At 42.0% G+C, this 12818-nt stretch overlaps 1 pseudogene; it reads right to left on the bottom strand.

The window, feature by feature from the left end:
* Window positions 1-11084: 11084 nt before the first annotated feature.
* On the bottom strand, window positions 11085-12286 carry LOC140512050 (large ribosomal subunit protein uL3 pseudogene; annotated as a pseudogene).
* Between the last annotated feature and the right edge of the window lie 532 nt (window positions 12287-12818).

Genomic DNA, 12818 nt, shown 5'->3' on the forward strand with positions numbered 1-12818 from the left:
ATATGACAAAAAAGAAAAATGATAAATGTTGAAGAAGATGTGGGAAAATTGGGACACTAATGCACTGTTGGTGGAGTTGCTAACTGATTCAAACATTCTAGGGCCCAATAGTCAACTCAACTGTGCATACCTTTTGATCCAGCAATGCCACTACCAGATCCGTATCCCAAAGAGACTATGAAAAGGGGAAAGGACCTATATGTCCAAATTATTTATAGTAACCCTTTTCATGGTGGCAAAATATTGGAAATCAATGGCATGCCCATCAATTGGGGAATGGCTGAACAAGTTGTGGTATATGAATGTAATGAAATACTATTGTATTATAAGAAATTGTATCATAAGAAATGATGAGCAGGCAGATTTCAGAAAAACCTGAAAAGACTTGTATGAACTAATGCAAAGTGAAATGAGTAGAACCAGGACAACATCGTACACAGTATCAGTAACATTGTGTGATGATCAGCTATGAATGGCTCAGCTCTTCTCAGCAACACAATAATCCAATGACAAATACAAAGGACTCACAAAGGAAAAAGCTATCCATATCCAGATAAAGAACTGATGGACTCTGAAAGCAGATCAAAGCATATTTTTTTCACTTCATTTATTCTTCTTCATGGTTTTTTCCCCTTTCGATCTGTTTCTTCCTTCACAACTGTGACTAATATGGAAATATGTTTTACATGGTAGCACCTATATAGCTTCTATCAAATTGCCTACCATTTTAAGAAGAGGGGAGAGAGAGAAGGAGTGGGAATATTTGGGGAACTCAAAATGTTGTGAAAATGATGGCTAAAAATTGTCTTGACATGTAATTGGGGAGAAAAATAAAATACTATTTAAAAATAAAATAACTACCAAAAAATAGGATACGTTGAGATTATGTGTGGTAATCATCATTACCCAGTGAGAAGAAGTTCACTACTTTCTAAGAACATTCTACTGTTAGATGAGATCAGGGACCATATTATCCTTTTTAAAAAATTGATCTATGTATCCCTAGCAAAGGAGACAGCTAGATGGCTCAGTGGATAGACAGCTGAGCCTGGAATCAGGAAGACCTGAGTTCAAATCCAGCCTTAGACACTTACTGCTATGTGACCCTGAGTAACTAACTTAATCTCTGTTTGCCTTAACTTACTGGAGAAGTAAATGGCAAACTACTCTTGTATCTTTGCCAAGAAAACTCCATGAACATTATGGTCCTCAAGGTCACAAAGAATCAGACCCAACTAAATAAATAAACAACAAACCCCTAGCAAATGGCAAAATGTTTTATTTATAGTAGGTGCTTAATAAATATTTGCTCAATTGAATCCAATGAATACTTTTTTTATTTATATAGTGCTAACATCTCTTTCTCTGTGAGTGTCATCGAATCATCATAGATCTGGCCTCTGGAGTAAAGACAAAAGTGTTTAATACTTCCATACGACAACCCTTCAGGTATTTCCAGATACAGGTCAATTTCCCCAAGGCTTCTCTTTCTGCAAGCTAAACATCCTAGTTTCTTCCCTATTATCCTCTGTTCTCATATAGTCTAGTCTCTAGTTCCCTCCCCATCCTGGACATGCTCCAGGTTGTCAACATCCTTCTAAAATGCAATGCCCAGAACTGAAGAAAGACAATTTATAAACATTTGGTAAATAGGAATTAATGGGGCCAGGATGGATTTTAGACTAAATTGAACTATCATGTTTGCCAGCCCTAATGCAGAGGAACAATAGGTAAATTAGTCCTTCATTAAATAATCAGGGGGGAAAATGCATAATCGGCACCAAAGCTCTGAGAAAAATGATGGTTATTTTAAAAACCAGTGCTGTTTGCAAATTCGTGCAAAATTATTTGTTCATAGACGGGTTTTATGGAACTATCAGCACATTATCTCGGCCGAGAGATTCCTGGCTGTGCATATTAACGAATGCATGGGCTTTAATTGGAAAGCGAATGGGCCAAATTGTAAATATCTTTTCAGTCATTTGTCTCAGGGTCGTCTTTCAGCAGCCTGGAGACAATTGGAAGCTGAGATTTTCTACATCAGATGAATGTGGTGGACAGTGATGGAAATAGTCAGCCTACTGAGAATGGCCAGTGTTGCTTCTTGGAACCTTAGTTGATCCAATTGTTCATTAGCATGAGAATCAAATCTTATATGAGCACAGATGTTGTAGAAATTGGTTTCCACATGGGTCTTAAGTGGCTACTAGGTTAGCTAGTGTTTGTAAAACTACACATGGATTGGAACCTAAGCAAAAGCCTACAGTATCTCACAAATGAATCCTTTTAATGGTACTCCTTACAACTGTGTGTATGTATTTGTCCTTCGTTGCTGAAGAAGACCATGCCACCAGAGAAATGATGACATGACTTGCACTTGACTTTGTTTTGAGTGAGGGAGGGCTGTGCAGGTCACCAGCCTCACTTCTCCAGAGTCATCTGAATCCAGTGACCAGATATTCATCAGGATGACTGGAGATGACCCAGGATGAGGCAATTGGGGTTAAGTGACTTGCCCAAGGTCACACAGCTAGTGAGTGTCAAGTTCTGATGTAAGATTTGAACTCAGGTCCTCCTGACTCCTGCACTGGTACTCTATCTGCTTCACCACCTAGCTGCCCTCTTCTTGCAACTGATCTGGTCATATAGGGAGGGAGACAGATCATGACAATGGTTATTGAATTCAGAAAAATCAGAGAAATACCAGGATATTAGATTGGACCAAGATGATCACATCAACCTAGAGCTACAGAATCTCGGAGATGGAAAGGATCTCAGAAAGCATCTCATCTAAGCCATGCCTCAGCTGAAATTCCCTCTACCAGATATTCAGCTTATAGATCTCCAAGGATGGAGGGAAGAGGCTTATCACCCCATGAGGCAACCCATTCCTTGCTTTAAATTTTTACTAGTATCCTTTGTTTATTATACTTTTTACTTTCATTTCCAAATACATCCCTCCTGGCTCCTCTTCTGAGAGAGCTACCCCTTATGTCAAAGAATTTTAAATGCAAAAAAATGAAAAAGCATGTCAGCAACCAACTCTTAACTAATGCTTCTTTGGAGACTGGCAGTGTGTTCAGCATTCCACAACCATAGTTCCCATCGCTACACAGAAGGAGCAAGGTGAATTTTCTCATCTCCTCTTTGGGGACAAAGGTCAGTCATTTTATTCTAATTTGGGTTTTTGTTCTGTTGACATTGTTGTAGTCAGTATGTCCTTCTGCTTGCTTCCTTTTACAACAGTTCATATTAATTTTCCCCAGTTTTCTACGTCCCTAATTTTCAGCCCACAGATTTCCTTGCACTTGGTGGTTTGCTCAACCTTTCACATTTCTTGTTGCCTCTTTTGATCATTCTAACACTCCTGGAAAGGAGTATTACTCTCCTCATTTAACCTAGGAGGAAACTCCACGCTATCCCCAGAACTTCTCCCTCTTGCTCCTAGTCCAGTGTTGCGGGGCTAAACAGACAGCCTAATCCTTCTTCCCTATGATTGTCTTGTTATTGTCCTGTTATTTCCTCAGACAAAGTGATTTGCCTGAGTTAGTGGTGATGCAGGGATTTGAACCCAGGTCTCTCAATCAGGTGTGCAGCCCAACTGTAGAGGGGCCTGGAAATTCTTCATTTATTCTTTCTCACTATAGTTTTTGAGTTATCTCTGGGCCATTGGAGGCTAGAGACTGCAAGGTGTTATTAATCTGGGCTTGTGAATTCATCTTTTTAAAGTATTTCGATAACTGTATTTCAATATAATCTATTTCTTTTATAATCCTCTGTATTTTATTTTAAACATTTAAAAACATTATCTTGAAAAGGGATTCATAGGCTTCACCTGAAGGCCAAAATCCTTTGAAACCTTTGGATCTTTAGGCTTTGGGGAACCCCACCAAGGGGTACATGACACACACAAAAAGCTACTATGGGATGGCTCAACATAATTGAAGACTGGAAAGAGATTGCATGCCTTGGTTGAGAACAACACACTACAGCCATTAGTTATAGGCATTGTTGTTTGTTAATTAGTTTCTATAAACTATTATGTTCAATATAAATAATTAGCATTTAATACCTCATCAAGCTGTGGAAATGAACCAGGGATCTCCAAAGTTTGGGAGCATAAACTTTTGCAGATGGTATAAGAATGAAAGTGGTTTAAGCATGAGACAAGCTGCAGTTCAAGCATTATTATTGTTAAACACCTACTGTGGTTGTTTGTTCTCTGTTCTCAAAGAGGACCATGGCATTAGAAAGGTGATGCCATGACTGGCAAGGGAATTGGATTTAAGTGAGGCAGGGTTTGCGAAGTCACCAGCCTCATTAACTCCCTGAGTTATCTGGGTTCAGTGGCAAGATATAGATCAGAATGACTGGTATCAAATACTTACCATATAAGCAAGAAAAGGACACTGTGGGTAGAAAGCTTGACTTGGAGCAAGGAAGGTTTGAATTCAAATCCTCCCTTATGTACTCACTGTTTTACTCTGGGCAAGATACTTCCATCTGTAAAATGGGGATAAAAATACTGCCCCTCTTACAGGGTTGTTGTGGAAACCAAACACTTTAAAGTGTTATATAAGTACTAGTTTTGATGATATTGGCCATGGTGATGCATTGAGCACCGGGGGAAAGGAGAAAAGAAGGGGAAGGGAACAAGCATTTATTAAAGACTCCTACCTGCCAGGCACTGTGTTAAGCAGTTTACAATTATCATCCAATTTGAGGCTCGAAACAACTCTGGGAGGTAGGTGTTATTCTTATCTCCATTTTGTATTTGAGGAAACTGACAGAAAGAGAAGTTAAGTGATTTGACCAGAAGTTACAGCTAATGTCTGAGGCTGGGTTTGAACTCAGGACTCCATTATTTCAGTTTCAGCACTGTCTGCTGTATCCCTTACTTGCCTACATATCCCTTCTAAGGATACAAAAATTAAAAGGAAACCGACAGTTCATACACCTTAGGATCTTGCATTCTCCATTAAATAAATATATTAAGAATATGGCAACAGAATGTACATCACTTAAAGTCCAGTCTAACTAAATTCAAAGAAATTTATTAAAAGAATCAATCAATTGGCGGAGCCAAGATGGCGGAGTAGAAAGACGCACATACACATAGCTCTGAACCCACAACCCATAGAATGGCTACAGGGAAGTAACTCACGGAGAATTCCGCACCCAGAGGCCACGGAACATTGGAGCGAGGGAGATTTCTGTTCCAGAGAGACCTGCAAACCTCTCGCGGGGGGGTCCTTCGCGCTGCGGACTGGGCGCCGGGACTGAGAGCTGAGTGCAGCCCTGCCGCGGCTGCGCCACCGAGAGGAAAAGATCCGAGCAGGCTTCACAGACAGGATCTCCAGCGGCCACGCGGGTCCCTCCACCCACAGAGGGATCTGCAGACCTCTCGCAAAAGGTCCGTCGCGCTGCAGACACAAAGCCCAGCCCAGACCTGCTGCGGCCACGGCTGCGGCACCGAGAGAAACAGATCCGAGCAGGCTTCAGGGACGGGATCTCCAGCGGCCACACAAGTCCCTCCACCCACAGGTGACAGGGGTGGGTGAGAGAGTCTCTTTGGCGGGTTGAGAGGGGAGTGGGGTGCCCCCATAATTCAGGCCCCCCCCGGGAGGTAGAAGCTGAGAGGCGGCTGCAGACAGGGGCTCCCCAAGCGGGCGGGAGCCTGAATCCATTGCGGAAGGTCTGTGCATAAACCCCCTGAGAGAACTGAGCCTGAGAGGTGGCCCTGCCCCGACCTCAGCACCAGAACATAATCTCATACTGAATAGCAGCCCTGCCCCCGCCAAAAGCCCTGAGGCTGGAAGCAGCATTTGAATCTCAGACCACAAACACGGGCTGGGAGGATCAGGAGGCAAGGTGGGTGTGAGGAAAATATTCAGAGGTCAAGTCACTGGCTGGGAAAATGCCCAGAAAAGGGAAAAGAAATAAGACTATAGAAGGTTACTTTCTTGGTGAACAGGCATTTCCTCCCTTCCTTTCTGATGAGGAAGAACAATGCTTACCATCAGGCAAAGACACAGAAATCAAGGCTTCTGTGTCCCAGCCCACCCAATGGGCTCAGGCCATGGAAGAGCTCAAAAAGAATTTTGAAAATCAAGTTAGAGAGGTGGAGGAAAAGCTGGGAAGAGAAATGAGAGACATGAAGTCAAAGCATGAACAGCAGATCAACTCCCTGCTAAGGGACACCCAAAAAAATGTTGAAGAAATTAACACCTTAAAAACTAGCCTAACTCAATTGGCAAAAGAGGTTCAAAAAGCCAATGAGGAGAAGAATGCTTTCAAAAGCAGAATTAGCCAAATGGAAAAGGAGATTCAAAAGCTCACTGAAGAAAATAGTTCTTTCAAAATTAGAATGGCACAGATGGAGGCTAATGACTTTATGCAAAACCAAGAAATCACAGAACAAAGAGAGAAGAATGGAAAAATGGAAGATAATGTGAAATATCTCATTGGAAAAACAACAGACCTGGAAAATAGATCCAGGAGAGACAATTTAAAAATTATGGGACTACCTGAAAGCCATGATCAAAAGAAGAGCCTAGACATCATCCTTCATGAAATTATCAAGGAAAACTGCCCTGAGATTCTAGAACCAGAGGGCAAAATAAATATTCAAGGAATCCACAGAACACCGCCTGAAAGAGATCCAAAAAGAGAAACTCCTAGGAACATTGTGGCCAAATTCCAGAGTTCCCAGGTCAAGGAGAAAATACTGCAGGCAGCTAGAAAGAAACAATTCAAGTATTGTGGAAATACAATCAGGATAACACAAGATCTAGCAGCCTCTACATTAAGGGATCGAAGGGCATGGAACAGTATATTCCAGAAGTCAAAGGAACTAGGACTAAAACCAAGAATCACCTACCCAGCAAAACTGACTATAATACTTCAGGGGAAAAATGGTCTTTCAATGAAATAGAGGATTTTCAAGTATTCTTGATGAAAAGACCAGAGCTGAAAAGAAAATTTGACTTTCAAACACAAGAATGAAGAGAACCATGAAAAGGTGAACAGCAAAGTGAAGTCATAAGGGACTTACTAAAGCTGAACTGTTTACATTCCTACATGGAAAGACAATATTTGTAACTCTTGAAACATTTCAGTATCTGGGTACTGGGTGGGATTACACATGCACACACGCTCACATACATAGAGACAGAGTGCACAGAGTGAATTGAATAGGATGGGATCATATCTTTAAAACAAAATGAAATCAAGCAGTGAGAGAGAAATATATTGGGAAGAGAAAGGGAGAAATTGAATGGGGCAAATTATCTCTCATAAAAGAGGCAATCAAAAGACTCATTAGTGGAGGGATAAAGAGGGGAGGTGAGAGAAAAACATGAAGTCTACTCTCATCACATTCCACTAAAGAAAAGAATAAAGTGCACACTCATTTTGATAGGAAAACCTATCTCACAATACAGGAAAGTGGGGGATAAGGGGACAAGCAGGGTGGGGGGGATGATAGAAGGGAGGGCATGAGGAGGAGAGTGCAATTCGAGGTCGACACTCATGGGGAGGGATAGGATCAAAAGAGAATAGAAGTAATGGGGGACAGGATAGGATGGAGGGAAATATAGTTAGTCCTATACAACACAACTATTATGGAAGTCATTTGCAAAACTACACAGATTTGGCCTATATTGAATTGCTTGCCTTCCAAAGGGAAGGGGTGGGGAGGGAGGGAGGAAGAGAAGTTGGAACTCAAAGTGTTAGGATCAACTGTCGAGTAATGTTCTTGCCACTAGGAAATAAGAAAAACAGGTAAAGGGGTATAGAAAGCTATCTGGCCCTACAGGACAAAAGAGAAGATGGAGACAAGGGCAGAGAGGGATGATAGAAGAGAGAGCAGATTGGTCATAGGGGCAATTAGAATGCTTGGTGTTTGGGGGGGGAGGGGATAAAAGGGGAGAAAATTTGTAACCCAAAATTTTGTGAAAATGAATGTTAAAAGTTAAATAAATAAATTTAATAATAAAAAAAAATCATAATAAAAAAAAAGAATCAATCAATTGTTAATAGATATTTATTAAGTGATTACTATGAACTAAACTCTGGATTTATAAAGAAAAAGCAAAAACAATTCCCTCCCTAAAAGAGCTTACAGAATAATGGAGAAGACTGTATATGTATAAAAAGGTAGAATATATTCTTGATATATTTAGAATACATTGAATATATCTTGCTATATTTAGAATATATTCTTGATATATGAGCTGAGGGAAAGTAACTTCAAAGCAGATACCTATTAAGTGAGTGAAAAATTGCCATTTGAGCTGGTGGAGAGAACACCCTTGCCTGGAAAGTATATTTTTGTGCATGGATCTCTTTGTCTGGGTGAGCTCCATGTTTCAGTCTCCAAGGGCTGAAGAATGGACATGGAGTTGAAGCTAGATGACATACACTTATTTGTCCAGATCTGTCTGTATGTTGTCTGCTAACACCCTCCTATGAGGCATTCCAAGGGTGTACATGTCATGATTGGCTCTTAAAAGTTATCCTAGCGTTTTTTGTAGTGGGAAAGAAATAAAAACTAAGGGAAGCATTCACTAATTGGCAAGTGACTGAACAAATTATGGTACAGAAATGGAATACTATTGCCTCATAAGAAATGAGGAAGGGGAAACCCAGGAAGATTAGTACGGACAAATGCAGAGAGAAGTAAGCAAAACTAGAGGAACAAGGTGTACTATACCAACAAGATAGTAAAAAAAATTTTAGACTTTTATAAACTGGTGAGGAGTGAGGTGAGCAGAGCAAGTAGAATAATTTTCTCAATTACTATCACATTATTACAAACAATTTCTAAGAACTTTAGAACTGTGATCATTGCAGTGACTAACCATGATTCCAGAAGACTAATGATAAAGCAGACTGACAGAGAGGTGATGGACTCAGGGGGCAGAATAAGACATACATTTTTGGACATGCTCAAATTTGTTTTGTTTACCTACAAGGTTTTGCTTTTTTCTTTTCCTTTTAATTATAAGGAAGGGGAGGTAGTAGGAAGAAAAAATAAATGGGGGGGCGGAGCCAAGATGGTGGACTAGAAAGACACACTTAAGTAGGGTCTCCCCACACAGCCCACAAAATACCTGTACAGAGGGACTCTCAACAAATTCTGGAACAGCAGAAGTGGAGAACAACAGAGTGGAGGAGATTTCCAGCCCACAATGACCTGAAAGGCCCACGGAAATGCTGGTTGCGCTGGACACAGAGCAGAGCGCAGAGCCTAGTCCAGCCTTGGTGGCATGGTGCAGGCACAACAAGACTCTGGGAGGAGGACATCTCGGGGGTGGAATCTCCAGTTGCAGCAGCAGGGCCTCAGATCCCTCAATCCACAGGCACCAAAGGTCAGTGGCGGGGGTTTTATCAGCTGGCCAGGAAGGGAGAAGAGCCTTCCCATAGCTCCTGCAGCAGGCAGCAGTCACAGAGGATGCACAGCAGCCTGTACAGACCACTCGTTGTTGGAGCGTAAAAACCCCCGGGGGCACTGAGAAGCTGAGTCTTACCTCAGCCCTGGGTGGAGGACCTGGGTGAGCTGGTCTTTGTCTCACACTGAATGGCAGCCCTGCCCATCCAGCTTATCTGAAAACCAGCCCCCAGTGCTGACTTCGCAGAACTGGAGGCCAGGTGGCTGTGGAGAAGTAATTGCTAAGATTCTGGACATAAAAATCCCTGTCTACGTCCAGACCAGTACGTGCTTGATTGTGCCACCTTGGAGGAACTGAGATCTCACAGATTCCCAGAGTATACCCTACTCTTGACAAAGGACCCAAAAGTCAAGTAACTGGTTGGGAAAATGCCCAAAAAAGGGAAAAAAAAATAAGACCATAGAAGGTTACTTTCTTGGTGAACAGGTAGCTCCTCCCATCCTTTCTGATGAGGAAGAATAATGCCTACCATCAGGGAAAGACATAGAAGTCAAGGCTTCTGTATCCCAAACATCCAAAATAAAAATTCAGTGGGCTCAGGCCATGGAAGAGCTCAAAAAGGATTTTGAAAATCAAGTTAGAGAGGTGGAGGAAAAACTGGGAAGAGAAATGAGAGAGATGCAAGAAAAGCATGAAAAGCAGGTCAACACCTTGCTAAAGGAGACCCAAAAAATGCTGAAGAAAATAACACCTTGAAAAATAGGCTAACTCAATTGGCAAAAGAGGGTCAAAAAGCCAATGAGGAGAAGAATGCTTTCAAAAGCAGAATTAGCCAAATGGAAAAGGAGGTCCAAAAGCTCACTGAAGAAAATAGTTCTTTCAAAATTAGACTGGAACAGATGGAGGCTAATGACTTTATGAGAAACCAAGAAATCACAAAACAAAACCAAAAGAATGAAAAAATGGAATATAATGTGAAATATCTCATTGGAAAAACAACTGACCTGGAAAATAGATCCAGGAGAGACAATTTAAAAATTATGAGATTCCCTGAAAGCCATGACCAAAAAAAAAGAGCCTAGACATCATCTTTCATGAAATTATCAAGGAAAACTGCCCTGAGATTCTAGAATCAGGTGGCAAATCAATATTGAAAGAATCCACCGATCACCACCTGAAAGAGATCCAAAAAGAGAAACTCCTAGGAACAATGTGGCCAAATTCCAGAGTTCCCTGGTCAAGGAGAAAATATTGCAAGCAGCTAGAAAGAAACAATTCAAATATTGTGGAAATACAATCAAGCTAACACAAGATTTAGCAGCTTCTACATTAAGGGATCGAAGGGCGTGGAATAGGATATTCCAGAAGTCAAAGGGACTAGGATTAAAACCAAGAATGACCTACCCAGCAAAACTGAGTATAATACTTCAGGGGAAAAAAATGGTCTTTCAATGAAATAGAGGACTTTCAAGCATTCTTGATGAAAAGACCAGAGCTGAAAAGAAAATTTGACTTTCAAACACAAGAATGAAGAGAAGCATGAAAAGGTAAACAGCAAAGAGAAGTCATAAGGGACTTACTGAAGTTGAACTGTTTACATTCCTTCGTGGAAAGACAATATTTGTAACTCTTTTTTTTTTAATTGTGAAAAACTTATTGAGAATCCACCAGCTCCAAATTGGTCTGGAAACATCAGGCAGCTTCTTTTGCGATTTGGTCCTTTTTGAGTGGTCCCATGAAAGCTTTTTTCTCCTCCACAGTCTGGAACCGACGGTGGCCAAATTTGGATGTGGTGTCGATAAACTTCAGGTCAATTTTCTCCAGGGTGCAACATTTGGTCTGTACCAGCAGAGACTTTCGCAGGGTGAGGACATGCTCCTTGGTCCCAATGACACAGCCTTTCAGCATGATAAAGTCATTGGCCACTTCACTGTAGTGGACAAATCCTCCCAGAGGATTGATGCTTTTGTTGGACAGATCATAATCTGTGGATGCATTGTTTTTGATCAGTTTGCCATCCTTGATCTGGTAGCCCTGGCCAGTCTTGTATATCTTTTTGTTGATCTCAGTGCAATGGCGTTAGCCCTTCTGACCAGCTCGAGCCACAGAGAAGGCTACCTGGGCGGGATGTCAAGCTCCAATACATGCCACCTTACGCAGTCCTCAGTGGGTTTTTTGGGGCAGTTTCTTGGTGTGCCAGTGGCTAGTGACACCTTTGTAACCGTTGCCCTTTGTCACCCCAATGACATCAATCATCTTGCCCAAACATGGTGGACATGGGCATGTGCTGCTCCAGCTTCTCACAGGCCCAGTCCAGTTTCTCAGCCACACTACCGCCATTCACCTGGATCTCCATCAGGTGAGATTTATTCTGCCTCAGAGGGAGCAGGCGCATCTGGGTATGGGCAATGCGGATCACCTGGCAGTACTTCTTCATGCTGCTCAAGTCTTTCTCCAGCTGCTTTTTGCCATCCTCATCTTGCCACTTTTTGCAATACTTGGTAAAGGCCTTCTTCTTGGACTTATGCCAATTCTTATAGAATTGCCTCTTATACTCATCGCTGATGTGCTCAGCAAAGATGGTTTTAAAGCTACGCAGGCCTCGTGGGGTTTGCACATAGCCCACGATGCCCACAATGACCATGGTGGGGGGTCTCCACAATCACCACAGCCTCGACCACTTCCTTCTTATTGACCTTTGAGCCAGGCCTGTCCACTTCTCAAACAATATGAGTCATGCCTGCCTTGTAGCCCAGAAAGGCAGTCAGATGGATGGGCTTGGAGGGGTCATCTTTGGGGAAACTCTTAACCTTCCCCCAGTGCCTGCTGCTTCTCTTTTGAGGTAGGAAGCCCAGAGAGCCATGGCTGGGAGTGGAGAACTTCCGGTGGGACATGCTGCTGCTGCAGTACCTGCAGCGGCCACCAAGGTGAGTTTGGAGAGCAATATTTGTAACTCTTGAAACTTTTTTCAGTATCTGGGTAGTTGATGGGATTACATACACACACGCACACACGCATAGAGAGAGAGACAGAAAGCACAGGGTGAATTGAATAAGATGGGATCATATTAAAAAATGAAATTAAGCGGTAAGAGAGAAACATATTGGGAGGAGAAAGGGAAAAATGGAATGGGGCAAATTATCTCTCATAAAAGAGGCAAGCAAAAGATGTTTCAGTGGAGGGAAAAAGAGGGGAGGTGAGAGAAAAAACATGAAGCTTACTCTCATCACATTCCACTAAAGGAAGGAATAAAATGCACACTCATTTTGGTATGAAAACCTCTCTTACAATACAGGAAAGTGGGGGAAAAGGGGATAAGCAGGGTGGGGGGGATAATGGAAGGCAGGGCAGTGGGAGGAGGGAGCAATTTGAAGTCAACACTCTTGGGGAGGGACAGGATCAAAAGAGAGAATAGAAGTAATGGGG

This window comes from Notamacropus eugenii, chromosome 6, assembly GCF_028372415.1.
Source record: "Notamacropus eugenii isolate mMacEug1 chromosome 6, mMacEug1.pri_v2, whole genome shotgun sequence".
NCBI lineage: Eukaryota > Metazoa > Chordata > Mammalia > Diprotodontia > Macropodidae > Notamacropus > Notamacropus eugenii.